Here is a 17500-nt window from a genome sequence, read left to right on the forward strand (position 1 = left end):
CCTTGTTCTAGGCAGGCTGAGCCTGTGCCTGAACTACATCCTGCCCATGTGGCCTGCCCTGCAGCTGTAGCATAAGACAAAAACGGCTAGAGTCAACAGTACAAGCAGAGCTTGTTCCCTCCCAAGTATGTATTTTGAAAACAATCTTTTTATTTTTATTGCACGATAAAACAGAAAATATAGCTGGCGCTGTTGGATCATGCTTGTAATCCTAACTCATCAGCAGGCTGAGATTTTAGGATTAAGTTTCAAAGCTAGCTTGGGCAGGAAAGTCTGTGAGTCTCTTCTCTCCAACAAACCATCAAAAAGCCTGAAGTAAAGCGGTGGCTCAAGTGGTAGAGTGCCAGCCTTGAGCGAAACAGCTAAGAGCCGGTGCCCAGTTCTTGAGTTCAAGCCTCAGAACTGGCTCTCCCACTCAGGATCCATCCAGGATCCTGCTTTCCCTTGATCTGTCAGACCTCCTCTGCCTCCTCCAGTCTGTGACATTTCCACTGTCTTTTCTTTAGTATGAGCTTGACACTTTTGAAAAGGGCAGCTACTGATCCTGTGGGAAGCCTCCCAGTGTGACTTGGGTGGGTGTTTTTTTTTTTTTTTTTTGGCTGGTCCTGGGGCTTGAACTCAGGGCCTGGGTGCTCTCCTTGAGCTAGTTCTAGGCTATCACTCTACCACTTGGAGCCACAGCACCCACTTCTAGTTTTCTGGTGTTCACTGGAGATATGAATGTCACAGACTTTTCTCTCTGGGCTGGCTTTGGACCAACATCATCAGATCTGAGCCTCTTTATTGGCTAGAATTCCATGGGTGAGCCACTGGAACCCAGCTAGGCATATCTTGGTTTATTTGTTTGTTTATGCCTAATTTTATAACTGAATGAGAAAGCTCAGTTATGTCATATCAATTTCTGATGTCTCATTGCCTGGGTGTATCTTTGGCCATCTACTTAAGGTGATCCTTGTCAGTATTTTTCAGGATGAGGCCACTGTTTCTTACATGGTAATTGGCAAATAATCTGAGTCTATAGTTCAATTGCAAAGAGATTTTCTTCAAAGGGTATCTCTGTGCAGGTTCAGCTTAGGAAACAGATGGTTTGAGATGGACATGGGCCAGGTTGGTATTCCAGCAAGATCTTCTGCCTCATCTCTAAATGGCCCAGCTTGTGAAGTGCCTGTGCTTCATCCTCAAGTTCTGTTTGAGAACCTAGCCTGATGTTAGAGATTTGCCTATAAGCTTTTCTGCAAGATAGTTTCCTTCCAAACTGACATTCACAAAGTGAGTTAGGTTTAATATAAGCAACACAAAATGGAACTGGTATCAAGCAGCATTTATTTAGTGTCTCTGTGTATCTGCTACTATGTTAAATCTAAGGAAGGTGAAAGTCGTAGTCTCTGTCCATGAATCCAGCACCTTTTCTTCAAAGTATGATCCTTTGAGCTCCTGTTCTGACACAATTGTTTAACTACATTGGTTTTACAGTTCTCTTTAAATAGCTTTTCACCTGTGACACTCATCTTCAGTGAAACACCAAAAAGAATCTGGAAGTGGAGCTGTGGTTCAAGTGGCTAGGCCCTAGGCTAGAACAAAAAAGCTCAAGAGCAATGCCCAGGCCCTGGGTTCAAGCCCCAGAAATGAGGTAAGAGGAAATTAGCAGCTACTAGATAAAACAGAAGGTTAAGAGGCCAGAGCTAGAGTGGCTCAAGCCTACGATTATAACTACCTAAGGAAATTGAGTCTGAGGATCCGGATTTGAAGCCAATCCAGGCAGACAAATCGAAGACTTATCTCTAAATAACCAGCCTGGGTTCAATTTCATTACCGGACAGAAACAAAAACAAAAAAGTAAACAAAATTTCTGGGGAAGGTTTATTTAGAATGATGGCTCTACTGAAACCACTGAAGCAGTAGAAAACATAGATTCTCTTTTTTTCTCTCCTGTCTCTCTTTTCCTTGTTCTTTTTTTCTTCTTTCTCTCTGCTCTCTTTCTCTCCTAGCACATGCTAGGCAAGACATCTAACCACTGTGTTTGATACCCAGCCACATGTTTGGATTTTTACATAATCCAATTCTCTCCAGGTGCCGGTGGCTCACGCCTGTAATCCTAGCTACTCAAGAAGCTGAGATCCAAGAATCAGGGTTCAAAGCCAGCCCTGGCAGGAAAACCTGTGAAAGTGAAACTCTTATCTCCAATAAACCACCAGAAAACCGCAAGTGGCGCTGTAGCTCAAATGGTAGAGTGCTAGCCTTGAGCTGATTTGCTCAGGGACAATGCCCAGGCCCAGAGTTCAAGCCCCAAGACTGCCAAAAAAAAAAAAAATCCAATCTCTTTACCTCCGAAAAGTTCCATTTTCCTTATATTTATAAACTTATACCTTTCTAGCTCCACAACTCCAGACTTCACACATTTACACTACTGAAGGATAAATAATGAGATGCATCTTTTTTAATGAGGGAAGGGGGGCTCATCTTAAAAACCACAAATCAAAGCATCTTACTCGTCTGCTTAGAAACCTACTGCCTTTTCCCATTAAGTTCCATATTAAGAGTTAAAACTATCCTGAGCTGGGCATAGGTGGCTAATGCCTGTAATCCTAGCTACTCAGGAGTCTAATGTTTTGGGATCATAGTTCGAGATGAGCTTGGGCTAGAAAATCTGAGATTCATCTCCAATTAACCACAGAGAGAGAGAGAGAGAGAGAGAGAGAGAGAGAGAGAGAGAGAGAGAGAGAGAGAGAGAGAGAGAGAGAGAGAGAGAGAGAGAGAGAGAGAGAGAACAACAACTTTATCCCATCTCATAAGCTGGACGAGCCATGGTGTTCAAGTCCCAGGCCTCCTCTTATTTATCTTTTTGCAAACCTCCTCCCCCTCATTTTTTTGTGCCAGTCCTAGGGCTTAAACTCAGTGTCTGGGCACTGTCCCTGTGCTTCTTTTGCTCAAGGTTAGTGCTCTACCATCTGAGCCACAGCATCACTTCTGGCTTTTTCTGTGTATGTGGTACTGAGGGATCAAACCCAGGGCTTCATGCATGCCAGGCAAGCACTCTACCACTAAGCCACATTACAATCCCCTTGACCCGTTTTTTTGCAGCATTTTTTTCTTTTTCTTTTCTTGGATTACTAAAATTTGTTAAGGCCTTTGCATTTGCTAGTTAGTCCTCCCTCACCTTCTCCTGCCCAATTCATATAACTAAACGTCCTTGCAAACACTTTGCTACTGGCCTGGACAGCCCTGTTCTGCCCATTTGGGCCTTGCCAAGTCAGTGGCTTGGGTAATCCCTGACCTCGGGATAGTTGGGAGGGTACTTAGCACTCAGTACCTGTTGGAGGGTCAGATCTTCAAAAACACAAATGCAGATGTACAATCCCAGTCTCCTTTTCCCAGCTGACATCACTCCAGTGACTATGGTCAGCCAAACTTTAAACCACCCGGTTGGTGCCCAAACTCAATGAACCAGAGCCCAGCCACTTCAGAACAAAGAAGAACCCAGACCCAGAAGTATACCTGGCCAGACCCACCCCACAGGGGGAAGTATTTCCCAGGCATTGGGAGCACATTTTGTAGGCATCTGCAGTGGCTATGTGCTGGCTGGGTGCAAGGTACTCTCTAAGTTGAGGTTGGCAGGAGCAAGGTGCTGGTAAGCCTTGATTGCTGAGAAGGGTAAAGGAGGGAAAAGGCAGCCTGATGGTAGGAATGAGAGACACAAAGCATATGCATTTTGGTTCCTTAAAAATATGAATCCCTTTGGCTTATTTTTTTTAATTTACTGGCATATTTCTCTTTTCCAATTCATCATAAAATACCCAGAAAACTTAGGAAACCATTAAATAATGCAATTTTACTTTCATCTACCTGTTATTTATTTATGTTTGCAGAGAGTAGAGTATCTACATTCCTTCTACTAATAATACTAACAGTATAAACAATATAAACTCTTTGTCTTCCATCCTAACACATTCTAGATGATCTTTTATTTTCTTTTTTGGTCGGTTCTGGGGCCTGAACTCTGGGCTTGGGTGCTGTCCCTCAAGTCTTCAGCGTAGGGCTAGCACTCTACCACTTGAACCACAGTGCCACTTCCGGCTTTTTCTGCTTACGTGGTACTGAGGAATTGAACCCAGGGCCTCATGCATGCAAGGCAAGTACTGTACCTCTGAGCCACCTTGCCAGCCCCTCTAAATGATTTTTACTCATGTAGATTCAAATTTAGATGGTGATGACCAAAGTGTAGAGATTACCATTGTTTCCTGTTTCAGAGTATGTCCTAATCTCATATGAAGTTAAATGAATTACATTTCTACAATGATATATTTTGTATGTATTACATATAATGCATGCATTACACATAGTATACAACACATACACACACACACACACACACACACACACGTATTCATACAGCTTAACTCCAAGGTATCTTAAAGTTGCCTTCTGATTTCATGCCTCGTGATTCTTTTTCTCCCCGGTATTTTAATGGCTCCAGGCAACTAGTATCATGTATACCTTTTAGCTTTCTCATGGATTGTTTTTATACCTTTGAACACTCTCTCTGGCATTTTCACCTGTCACAGTCTGATGTACGTCTCATGGCAGGCATTTGCAGATAACTATGGGGCTAATCAGGTTAACATAAATTAGTGAATTGAATTCGAGTGCCAATTTTGAGGTGCAGGAGCATTGCCTAAAAGGACCAGTAGCTATTTGGCATGAAGTAGTCATTAAACAGTGACTATAGAACCTTTGTTGCTAGATCTTTCAGTTTTCAAGGGAAATTGGACACTTGCACTTTTGTATGAAGACTGGTTTTTAAACATGGAACTCATTTAAAAGTTTAGGCACTATTATAGATAAATTAAAAACATCTCTAGGCTAGATTTGACACTCCAAGCTCTAGACATGTGTTTGGTTCTTTGTGTATGAATCATGTCTCCTGATTCAAATGGGTCTTTTCCTTTCTGTTAGCATTTTTGGTATGTATCTTAATTATAGTAGTGTGCTGGTCTTTCTGCCTTAGTTGTTAATATGTTTATAAAATCTGTTTGAAACACATAATGGCTCTTTCCTACATGTAGTCCATCTCTCTATAAAATAGGTTTATACATACCTGTGTGTATGGGTGAAGGAGGGTGAAAGAGAAAGAGAGAGAGCACAAGAGAAGAGGGTAAAGGAAAGGGGAGGAAATACATTTATTCTCTCATGCTATTTGATTCTCCTCTTCTTCTGGAAGGAATTAGATTGGGTAATTGAATTGCTGCTTAAAAGTTGATCTGAGGTGCAGGGAATGTGGTTTAGTGATAGTGCTTGCCTACCATACATGAAAGCCCATTGTTCAGTTCCTCAATACCACATACACAGAAAAATCCAGAAGTGAGGCTGTCTCTCAAGGGTTAGAGTGCGAGCCTTGAGCAAAAAAAGCTCCAGGACAGTGCCTAGGCCTTGAGTTCCAGTTCCAGGACTGGCAAAAAAATGTTAAACTAGGAATTCAATGGATATAGCCAAATGGTGGAGCTCTTCCCTGGTATGTGTGGGGTCCTAAGTTCTATCGCTAGCACTGTAAAAAAAAAAAAAAGTAAATATAAAATATAAGTCAATCGTCATCTCTTTTGTCACATCAAATGTTCCAATACTAACAGAATTTTGGTATATTTATGATGAATATTTTTAATAATAGCAAAAGGCCCAGAATAGTGTTTTATATTTATAATCCTAGACACTCCAGAGAAGGAGATAGGAGGATTAAGGTTTAAGAGCAGACCAAACAAAAAGTTAGTGTTTCAGAGATAGCAAGCATGGTAGTGTATGCCTGTAATCTCAGGTACTTGAGAGGCAGAGGTAAGAAATTCATGGTCTGAGGCTTGCCTAGACAAATTTGGGAAACCCTATCTAAAAAACAAAAGCAAAAGGATTAGGGACATCTTTTATTCCCTAGGGCCACCACTACAAATAGGAAACAAAACCCTAAAAAACTGTTCTGACAGAAATGTTTTTGGATAGATTAAATCTCTGGAAGAGTTTTAGTAGGAAGTGATTACTAAAGATTTTAAAGGATAGTCAGTAAAAGGGGAAATAGATAATGAACCTCCTCACAATGAAAAACTTGCTCAGGGAAAGACTCTAGGAAGACAGGAAAAAAATAAACTATAAAGTAGCATGAAATATTTGCAAGCCATATAGTAGAGGAATTAAATCTCCAATAAACAGTGTTCTCAAGTCTCTGTAGTACATAATGATAAAAGCCAAACCAGAATGATTGGATAATGACCAAAAGATACAAATAAATGTTTCACTAAAGAATATATACTCAGCAAATAAGCATATAAAAGGATGCGTTGGTCCCAACCGTTAGAGGAATGCAATTTAAAATGCTCAGTGAGGTACCAGTACACACCTATCTGAATGGTTCAATCAAAATAGTGACAACACAAGGTTGATCAGAATTCAGGGGAACTTGATTATTCTTACATTGCCACTTGGAAAATGAAGTGATAGTTTACATGGGAAAAGAATAGAGCAATACCTTGTTTTGGGACAGTCCTGTGGATTGAGCTCAGTGCCATGGCACTATCCTTGAGCTTTTTTGCTCAAGGCTAGCGCTCTACCACTTGACCCACAGTGCCAGTTTCCGTGCATGTGGTACTGAGGAATCAAACTCAGGGCTTCATGCATGCTAGGCAAGCTTTCTACTGCTAAGGCACATGTCCAGCCTAACAGTAACATTTAAAACTAAACTGAGTAGCTCAAGAGAAAGCTTTGGTTCCCATAAACACCTATACATAAGGTTTCTGAATCATCTTATTTCTGTGATAGTCCCAAAGTACATTTATACCAAGGACTATTCAGAAACAATAAAAAAAAGTCTTAATACAATAAAAGTGGGTCTGGAGGGACTTAAATGCTGTGTAAAAAATTCTTAACAAGTGGCATGCTATGTAATTTCATCTATATTTCTTGAAGTGAAAAAGGTTCAGTTGAAATCTGTTGAAATCTGAAGATTGGTGGATTCTGCCACAATGAATTATGCTTCAGTTATGGAAGCTGTTACTAGGAGAACCTGGGGGAAGATCTGTGGGATCTTGTCTGTATTAATTTACTAATGTTTCTGCCTGTGACTCTGTGAAAGTGTCAAAAGATTTAGACAAATAATGTATACTAAAAAAGCTGACCTCAATCACGTTTTTCCCTTGGGCTTTCTGATAAAGATGATCCTTGAGTCTCCAGTGATAACTGAAGATGGAAACTGGGAGTCAGTGGAGAATTCTGAGTCTGTGAAGAGTAATGAATCTGTTGACCAACATGCCAATCAAGAAAGTTAATGGAAGCTGTAGTGCCCAGTTGAAAAGACCAGATGTTGGGTCTTCCAGGGACCCTGAGACTTCAGAAGTTCTCCCTTTTCAGGTATTACAGACAGCCACTGACTAGAATCTCTATTTTTTTTTTTTTTGTGGGTCATGGGGCTTTGAGCTCTGGGCTTGGGCGCTGTCCCTGTGCTCTTCAGCTTAAGGTGAGCACTCTACCACTTGAAACACAGCACCACTTTCGGTTTTTCTAATGGTTTATTGGAGATAAGAGTCTCATGGACTTTCCTGCCTGGGCTGGCTTTGAACTCTGATCTTCAGATCTCAGATACTCAGCCTCCTGAGTAGCTAGGAAAACAGGTGTGAGCCTCTGGTGCCCAGCTAGAATCTCTATAAAATATTGGGATTTAAAAATATTGGGGTTAACCTGGTACCCCTGGCTCAGACCTGTAATCCTAGCTCCTGAGGATGCTTAGGTCCAGATGAAATGCAGATTCAATTTCCAACTAAATTCCAGCAAAATGCTACACTAGAGGTATGGCTCAAGTGGTAGAATGCCAGTCATGAGCAAGCAAAACAAACGTGTGAGGCCCTGGTACAAGGAAAAAGAAGTTGGGGTTAACAGACTCAAGCTCAATGCTAATTTAGGATTGAACTTCTTTACTTGTTTTTACAACCATAAATAATAGTTTTTCAGTTCTATAAATGCCATCAGCAGTGATTACCTTTGCTGCATGGTGCCTACATGATGAAAACATGCAAGTGTCTGTCAGTCAAGCAGTGCATTAAGCAAATATTATTTGGTTCCCCATACTTTGGCTAATAATTAGATAACTTATGTATATTATACTTTTTCATACTTTCTTGTGTCTTCCCTCCCCCGCTCATTTACTGGGACAGTAGGAAACTTTCCAAAGATATATCCCAGGCCAGATGGGGATATTGGAGCAGCTGGGGCAACTCATTGCTCTCCTCAGGCTCAGCTACAGTAGCCACTGTGTGTAAGATCATCAGTCATTTCATTACTGTGTGTGTTTATATTGTTACAAGGGACTTTGTTAATAAATCTCCTTCTACATTTGTTCAAGGGATTTAATTGTTTGAAGACAAGTGATCATGAGATAGATGATAGACATCGCAAGTAGAATTGGTAGCATTTTCTTATTAGAATGAAGTCTAGGAATTGCTATAAATGTCTGTTCTTTAGTGATGATGTATCAGAGTTTTTGTATAAAAAATGTTATACTAAGGAGATATTTCCAAGGACTAATAACCCTAATTGTTAAAAATAAACTGTCTTATAGCTATCATGATTTTAGATGCATGGACTTTGATATTACATTTTTGAAATTTAGGTTGTTTAGTTTGGTAATAAAGAGCAACACATTTTGATTTTTCTCTAGGACAAGATACTTCAAATATCATTGAAAAGGCAGAGACTTCCCTTGGGATCCCTAGTCCCAGTGAGATTTCAGCCGAAGTCAAACATGCTGGAGGTCTGTATATGGAAACATTAAGTCCTAGGATACTTTGGATTCAGTAGCTAGCTTGTGCATTTTTGATACTAAGGACATGGGGATATTCTACAGGTGTGGTGTGTTGTCTTGTGAATCCAGCTGCCAGTTAGAGATCTGTGTCTTATAACTGCTCATATCCCTCTACTCTGCATCTGAAGTAATTTCAAGGACTGCTACATATTAAAATTATCTTGTTATATATGTTGAATATAAGAATTGCTTAGCACTTTGTTTGGCAACCAAGACTAGGTGAATTTAAATCTGTCACGACCAAAAAGTATTTTTGTTCATTTAGGGCTATTTTTTGCCTTTTGTTTTTTGTTTGCTTGATTGTTTTTCTGCCTTTTGTTTTCTGATAACTGGGAATTGAACCCAGGATGTTGCACTAGCTAGGCAAGTGTTTTGCCATTGAGCTGAGGTACATTCTAGACTTTTTTCTTTCTTTTTTTTTTTTTTTTTTTTTTTTTGCATTTTCTTGATCTACTGAGGGGCGTCTGAGTTGGTTCCATATCTTAGCTATGGTAAATAATGCTGCAGTAAACATAGTTGTGCTGGTAGCTTTAGGATGGTCTTGTTTGTGATTATTTGAGTATATGCCCAAAAATAGGATTGCTGGGTCATAGGGGAGCTCTATGTAGTCTTTTGAGGAACCTCTATACTACTTTCCAAAGTGGTTGAACAAGTTTACACTCCCACTAACAATGCAGTAGGGTTCTGCACATGGATCCCCTCCAGCATCTGTTGTTATTAGAGTTCTTTATTCTAGCCATTCTAACTGGGGTGAGGTAGTATCTCAATGTTGTTTTGATTTGCCTTTTTTTTTCATGGCTACGGTGGTTGAGCATTTCTTCATGTGTCTATTGGCCATTCTTATTTCCTCTTCAGAGAAGTTTCTCTTTAAGTCTTTAGCCCACTTATTTATTGGGCAGTTGTTTCTTTGAGGATTTGTTGTTGGAGGATTTGATTTTTTGAGTTCCAGGTATGTTTTAGATATGAGACCCTTATCTGTTGTATGGCTAGTGAAGTACTTCTCCCAATCGGTGGGCTTTCTATTGATCTTGCTAACTATGTCCTTTGCCATGCAAGAAGCTCTGCAATTTCATGCAATCCTATTTGTCCAATCTTTCTTTGCTTTGTTGTGTTTCTGGGTCTCTTTTAAGAAAAATTTGGCCTGTGCCAAGGTTTATTCTTGAAAGTTTGTAATGATCAAAAGGAAACCTGCACTTCTAATCCATATGGAAAAGTTTTGAAGACCAGTCTGTTTTCTTCATCTCTCATAGCCCTTATTGTTTCTCATTTAATACTCTTTACTCATCTCTATCATTTTTTTTCTAGAAGCAGATTTATTCTACCTGTCTTTCTCCATCTTCAGAGTTATATTGCGTCTTGGCATACACCTATCAGATACTAATAGGTTCCACTATCACTACTTGTGAATACCTAAGAGAGAACTGGATTGACCTACTTTCAGGTCCATAGTGCATGGGTCAGTAGAATGGAGAGATAACTTCATCGGACATGGCAAATTACTCCATATATGAGGCACTGTCCTTAATGATGCTTGCATAAGTGAGTCTACTTTGTCTGTGACTAACACACTATGTGTTTAAAAATGAGTTTATTTTTCTCCCTGAAGAACTCTACAAATAGAGTATTGCATGTTATTTTGGTGAATGTAGGGTCCTGGTATCTTCACTTTTATTTGTTGGGTTCTTTATAATTTTGTAATTGTTGTCAGATCATGCTGTGAGTGCAGGTATGGTATTCTCAAACAGATAAGCTCAAATTCAGGAGTTACAGAGACAGGAAGTTTCATTTCTCCTCATGCTCCCAGCAGCTAGAATGGTTTAATGTCTAACTCTGATGCTTTGAGATGTTGGAAGATTAAAGTGTTGGCATTTTCAGAAATTTTTGTCAGGAATTGCTTTTAGTGGGCAAGGAAAACAGGAGTTAGAAGTATGTTTGGATAGTAAACAGCAGTGATTTTATAAGACTTGAAGGATATTTGTCATTCAGAGCCAGCCATATTTTAGAAGGGGAATAAAACTTATGGAGAACCCTGGCAAGAGTGGCTAGTATTAATGTATTAAAAAGTTAGAGAGTTAATGGATCATGAATATGAAAATCTAAGGAAAGGTGATAGGGAGAATACACCTTTTTTATACCTTTGAAGACTAGCAGGGAGAACAGAATTTAGGTTGTGTTTACTTGTGTCTCATGAGTAGAGAACTCCCACTACTCAGTGGAAGTTTTATGGACTTAGATTTTAGTTGAATATTAAGTGTACCAGAATAGAATGGGTGGCTTTTTTATCCTAACGTCTTTCTCATTTTCTAAAATTTCTAAGCATTAATTTCACTGTGAAGGAAAGTATACTGGCGATGGGTTTTTTTTAGAAGTTTGAGATAAAACATACCAATGAAATCACTTGGTCATCTTTTTTGCAATTTTGTCATGTTCCTTTAAGGATGTTGTCTTCTGCTTTCTGTGTGTGTGTGTGTGTGTGTGTGTGTGTGTGTGTGTGTGTGTGTGTGTGTGTGTTTAGTGTTCCTGGAGCTGGAAGTCAGGGCCTGGGCGCTGTTCCTGACCTTTTTGCTCAAGGCTGAGTAGCTAGGATTATGGTTGTGAGCTACCAGTGCCCGGCCTCTTTCTTTTTTAATGTGTATGTTCTGGCACTGGAGCTTGAATTCTGTCTTCACAGTCTACCTTGTCTCCCTCCTCCACAGCTGGCATTTGAACCCTGCCTCTGGTTTTTGCGGGATAAATAAATGGAGATGAAAGTCTCACAGACTCTTCTGCCCTGGTGGCTTTCCATTGTGATCTTTAGATCTCAGCCCAGAGTAGCTAGGACCATAGGCATGAGTCAACAGTCACCCTGTCCTGCTTTCCCAATTCAGATTGATACTTAAAAACTTTTTAACTGTTATTAAAAGATACTGGTTACAGTTATAGAAGTTGGGTAAAGAATACATTTCTTTTTTATCAGTCATGGACATGAACTCTGGGCCTGGGCGCTGCCTCTCACCTCTAGAGCTCAAGGCTAGTTAGTGCTCTACTACTTGAGCCACAATGCCACTTCTAGTTTTCTGATGGTTTATTGGAGATAAGAGTCTCACAGACTGGCATTGAAGCACAATCCTCGGATCTCAGCTTCCTGAGTAGCTAGGATTACAGGTGTGAGCCACTGGTGCCTTGCTATGAGTACATTTCTTTTTGGACAGTGTCACCATTTCCTTCTCTGTTAGGCTTGTTTAGAGGGAGTCTAGTGTGGCCTTCAATCTTTTTTTAATTTTTTATTTTTTTATTGTGATTGATTACATAATTTCCCGAATTTCACAGTATTGTGGGATAGTGATGCTGTTAAAGTCACAAACACATTCTAACTTTCCTGGAGCAAATTGTCTATTATGGTCTATAACATTTATGAGTTCTATGAACTTTGTGATACAGTTATTTCTTCGACATTGGGTGGTATGTACATTTCTTTTGTTTTGCATAGCATCAGCTGTTCCCTCTTTCCCATTTGTTCCCTCCCTCCCATAGCTGTCATTAAGTTGCTTAGTTCATTTTGGTCAATGTCCTGTGCAGATGATGGGTCCTGCTGTTGTATGTTTTCCCCTGATTCCCTCTAGTTCTGTGTCATCTTCCTGGTTCCCCTCTGGTGTACACATATATACCATACATGTGATCAGCAGCATGGAGTTATTTAGTAGTGGTTTGACCAGATGAAGTTCTTTGTTTCTTAAGTCTTGTTAATTTTGTTGTATCACCTAACATTTTGGATTTAACATCCGCTTATCAGGGAGACCATATACCATTTTGTCTCTTTGCTTTAGGCTTACCTCACTCAACATGCTTTCTTCTAGCTCCATCCATTTCCCTGCAAATGTCATTAGTTTGTCATTTCTAATGGCTACATAATATTCCATTGTGTATAGATACCACAATTTTTGGATCCATTCATCTGTGGTGGGACATCTGAGTTGTTTCCATATCCTAGCTATTGTGAACAGTGCTGCAATAAACTGGAGGTGCATCTGTCTTTTATACTGGTTCCTGTTGTTCAGGATAGATGCCTAGAAGTGGTATGACTGGGTCATAATGGAGGTCAATATTTAGCTTTCTGAGGACCCTCCAGATTGCTTTCCAAAGTGGTTGCATAAGTGTACATTCCCACTAGCAGTGTAATAGGGTTCCTCTTTCTCCGCATCGCCTCTAGCATTTGTCATTGCCTGACTTGTGGATGTGGGACATTCTGACTGGGGTAAGGTGGTATCTCAGGGTTGTCATTATTTGCATTTCCTTCACAACCAGGGACGGTGAACATTCCCTCATGTGTTTCTTTGCCATTTTTATCTCTTCATCTGAGAAGTCTCTCTTTAGTTCACTTGCCCATTTAGTAATTGGTTTGTTAGGTTTGGGAGGGATTAGTTTCTTTTTGTTAATTTATTTTTTATTGTGAAAATACTGTACAGAGGGGTTACAATTACATGGGCAAGATAATGAGTACATTTCTTATCAAGCATTGTAGCCTTCTCCTTTGTTTCCCCTTCCCATCCCTTTCCATCCTCCCTCTGGCCCCCTCACCTAATCCTCCCCGCCACCCCCAAAGTTGTAAAGTTCATTTTTACATAACAAGTTGTACTTCTCATTGTTGCAATGGGCCCACCTGTATCCTCATTTAAACGACTTGTTTTTCCCCTTCCCCTGGGATTAGTTTCTTGAGTTCCCTGTATATACTTGATATTAACCCCTTGTTTGATATATTGCTGGTAAATAGTTTTCCCAATTAGTTGGTTGTCTTTTTAGCTTGGTTGCGATAGCTTTAGCTGTGCAGAAGCTTTTTATTTGAATGTAGTTCCATTTGTCGAGTCACTCTCCCAATTTGTTGTGACTCTGGGACTCTGTTCAGGAAGTTTCTTCCTGTGCCTATAAGTTCAAGTGTCTCTCCTACTCTGTCCTGCAGTAGTTTCAGAGATTCAGGTTTAATGTTAAGATCTTTAATCCATTTTGAGTTGATGTTGGTGCATGGTGGTAGGCTGGGGTCCACTTTTAGTCTTCTGCATGTGGCCGCCCACTTTTCCCAACACCAGTAGTTGAAGAAGCTTTGTTTCTTCTATTGTATGTCTTTTAGCCTTCAGTCTTAAGGACTAGTTTATCTTTACTGCTGCGCCCTGATTCCTCTGCATTCACTCTTATTCCTCAGGTTTTCAGTGAAATCTGTTCACTTTGGTTGTTTAAAAAACCAGATGTTTCAGCATAGCTTGAGCTATGGGGATTGTGTTGCTTACTACTTATGCTACTTCTTCTCCCAACTGTGTGATGTTACCTAGTGTTTGAACAGTGCATTACTCAGATAAAGACAAATCAACACATCTGTAGATTCTTGGAACATTTTACTTATATAGCTGCATCCTCTGAAGTTTTTTGACTTTAAAGTAGTAGCTGCTTCAGCCTTCCTTGATGCCAGACTTTATCCCTGACTTACATTGCCTGTGAGTGTTCTGTTGTCTGTAGGTTCTCCTCTGTGTGTTGGGGTTTGGAACTTTTCTCTAGGCAGAAAGCCCAGCTGTGGGGCTGACTTTGTTTCTCTTTTCTCCTGGACCAAAGTGGTTTTTTTTTTTGTCTTTTGTGTAGTATCTAAAAATAGTTCTTTCTTCTATTTTGTCTGGTTTTCTAGTTGCTGTATAGGAAGGCAAGTGTAGAACTTGAAAGCAAAAGTTCTCTCCATAATAGAGTGTTTGATATAATATAGTTAAATTACTTGGTGTACTAGTTGATCTAGTATAAGATTTTTAAAGGCAAACAGAACTAATTATTCTTGAAACATACTCATCTTTGTAATGTATATTGATTCCCATACTAAGAATCAGCATAGTCTTTTAGGACAAAGTTGAGCTATAATTTTCATACAGTAAAACTTTTTTCTGCAATATGACTTTGTGTTGAGAAATAATGGTTATGTTTATACTGTATAATCACAGTATATTGTGATGCACAGATACAGAATATTTTCTGTATTTGTATGGCTCACTGAGATATAAGAATATTTTCATTATCTGAGGGAGTTCCTTCATGCCAGTTTGTAGCCACACCTTTCTGTCTGTTTACAGCATTTGCCATCCATTGATCTGTTTCTGACTATAGTTTCCCCTTGTTTAGAAAAATGTTTACTATGTGCAGATCAATACTTTTTTTTTCTTTTGCCAGTCCTGGGGCTTGAATTCAGGACTTGAGTGTTGTCCCTGACCCTTTCTGTACTTAAGGCTAGCAGCACTATTTCCTAATTTTTTTGAGAAGTAATTTGGAAATAAGAATCTCATGGACTTTCCTGCCTGGGTGGCTTTGAATGTGATCTTCAGCTCTCAGTCTTCAGAGTAGCTGAGAAGCTAATATTGCAGGCACAAGTCAGTGGACCACCATTGCCTGGCTATTTTAACCTTTCTTTTTTTCTTTTGGCAATATGAAGTACCACTTCAGCCACATCCTTAATCCTTTCTTCTGCATGCCTCTATCTATCTACCTATCTATGTGTCTATCTATCGATCTAATCTATCTATCTATCTATCTATCTATCTATCTATCTATCTATCTATCTATCTATCTATCTATCTATCTATCTATCTATCTATCTATCGATCTTATCTATCTATCTATCTATCTATCTATCTATCTATCTATCTATCTATCTATCTATCTATCTATCTATCTATCTATCTATCTATCTATCTATCTATCTATCTATCTATCTATCTAGAGGGAGTAGTTACTTATTTTGATCTATGTTCTCAGAGATGTCATTTCCAAATGTCAGGGAGGGCATGGCAAAGCAGAATCAATCATACCATGGCAACTAGAAAGCAGAAATAGATAGTTTGTTTTTGGATTTGATCATCGGTTTTGCTTGTGCTGGCTTTGGACTACAATTCTGCCTCTACTTTGTAAGGAGCTGTGATTACAGGCATACACTGTGTGTTTGGATTCTCTTTTTATTCTTTTCACTGTGTAGCCTGAGCATCCATGAATGGATATGAATGTAGCTTAGGCTCGCCTCAGACTCACAATACTCATACCTTAGTATCTGGAGTATTGGCATTATAGGCATGCACTACAATATTTAGTTATACTTTAGCTTTATGCTTTATATTTTTTTCTTAATTTTCATACTGAAAATTAAAACAGTGAATTTTCATAATGTGAACTTGTTCAGAATCTTTAAGAGATAGTATGCCCCTTCTAGGAAGATAACTATAGTCCTGACATTTATCTTAGAATAATTTTGTTTGCTTTTATACTTTACATACTTATAGTACATTTTGTATCTAGCTTCTTCCACAACATTTTTGTATCATTTGACCATGTTGTATTTTGGATGTGGTATTCCATTTTGTCACTATGTCATATTTTATTGATCCCACAGTTGTTAAGCACTAAAATAGTTTCCATGTTATAGCTATCACAAATACTGCTGCTCTGAATATTTTTGTTTATGTCTTTTTTTGGCCAATACTGGGGCTTGAACTCAGGGCCCAGGCACTGTCCCTGAGCTTCTTTTGCTCAAGGCTATCACTCTACCACTTGAGTCACAGTGCTATTTCCTGTTGTACTGAGGAATTGTTCTCAGGGATTCATGCATGCTAGGCAAGCACTGTACCATTAAGGTGTCTTCTGATGAACCACTGTACATATGTAGCATAGTAGATACTGGCCAGCAGTTTTCCAAAGAGGAGAATCTACTATGTTTCCACATGCAGTGTGTAATTATTTCCCTTGCTGTTCCACATTCTTCCCAGTACTTAGTATTGTAAGTCACTCTTAATGAATTGAAACATAAATGGTTGGGCACTGGTGGTTCATGCTTGTAAACCTAGCTCTTCTGGAAGTTGAGATCTGGGGTTGTGGTTCAAAGACAGCCCAAGCAGGAAAATCTGCAAGACTCTTCTCTCTAGTGAACCAGCAAACAAAGCAGGAAGTGGAGTTGTTGCACAAGTGGTAGAGTACTATCCTTGAGGAAAAAAGCTCATAGACATCACCTAGGCCCTGAGTTTTAAGTCCCTGGACTGCCACAAACCCCCCACAATACATGCAAATGTATTTTCCCAGTATTGTAGTACTGACATTGATGTTGCTTTCTAGGGAAAGGACATTATTAGCGGGGGTTTAGATGCCTTAGAATTCATTGGGTAGAAGACAATGGATGTAATAGCAGAACGGAGTCCTGTATTTAAAATGACTAAGGGTTTGATGAACTGGAATTCTGCACTGTCTCAGGTACTGTTACCTTTACTGGTTTAATTGCTGTTTTCTGTTGTTTGTGGCTTTTTTTTTTTAATTTGAATTTTTCCCTTTGTTACCTTGGGACTCCGTTAGTGTGTTTTCTTGTAAAGAATTATCAATGCATTATAAAATTAAGGCATTTTTTATGGGCTGGATTTTTTTTTATGGGTTTGTCTAATGCTTAGACAAACAGTCAGCTCTTTTCTTTCTGCAGTCGCCTCTGTCAGTGCAGTACAAAATCCTGAGGGCTATCAAGATTACTTATTAGGTTACTGTTGAAACCACTTTTGGAAATGCATTTGGCTCCTTAGGTGCTGCTGTCTAGCATCAAATTTTGTTTAGCTTCTTTTTTTTTTCTATGCAGCTCCTGATCCTTAGTGAATTTGATTTGCTGTTCAAGAATGAAGGGTAGTACTTTAT

At 39.3% G+C, this 17500-nt stretch overlaps 1 long non-coding RNA gene across 13 annotated transcripts in view; it reads left to right on the top strand.

Moving 5' to 3' along the window:
- The first annotated feature begins 30 nt into the window (after window positions 1-30).
- LOC138822891 (uncharacterized) overlaps window positions 31-17500 on the top strand; it is a 52829-nt gene continuing 35359 nt past the window's right edge. For 2 of the 13 annotated variants that reach the window (XR_011370661.1, XR_011370652.1), the window contains exons 1-3: window positions 601-1630; window positions 7191-7386; window positions 8690-8782. This is a non-coding gene — a long non-coding RNA (uncharacterized lncRNA). Of the gene's footprint in view, window positions 126-596; window positions 1631-7190; window positions 7387-8689; window positions 8783-16939; window positions 17075-17500 lie in introns of those variants that run through there. The other 11 variants (XR_011370653.1, XR_011370655.1, XR_011370649.1 and 8 more) reach the window with 8 other exon arrangements.

The sequence above is a fragment of the Dipodomys merriami genome, unplaced genomic scaffold (genome assembly GCF_024711535.1).
Source record: "Dipodomys merriami isolate MVZ:Mamm:240054 unplaced genomic scaffold, mDipMer1.0.p SCAF_1161, whole genome shotgun sequence".
NCBI classification, from domain to species: domain Eukaryota; kingdom Metazoa; phylum Chordata; class Mammalia; order Rodentia; family Heteromyidae; genus Dipodomys; species Dipodomys merriami.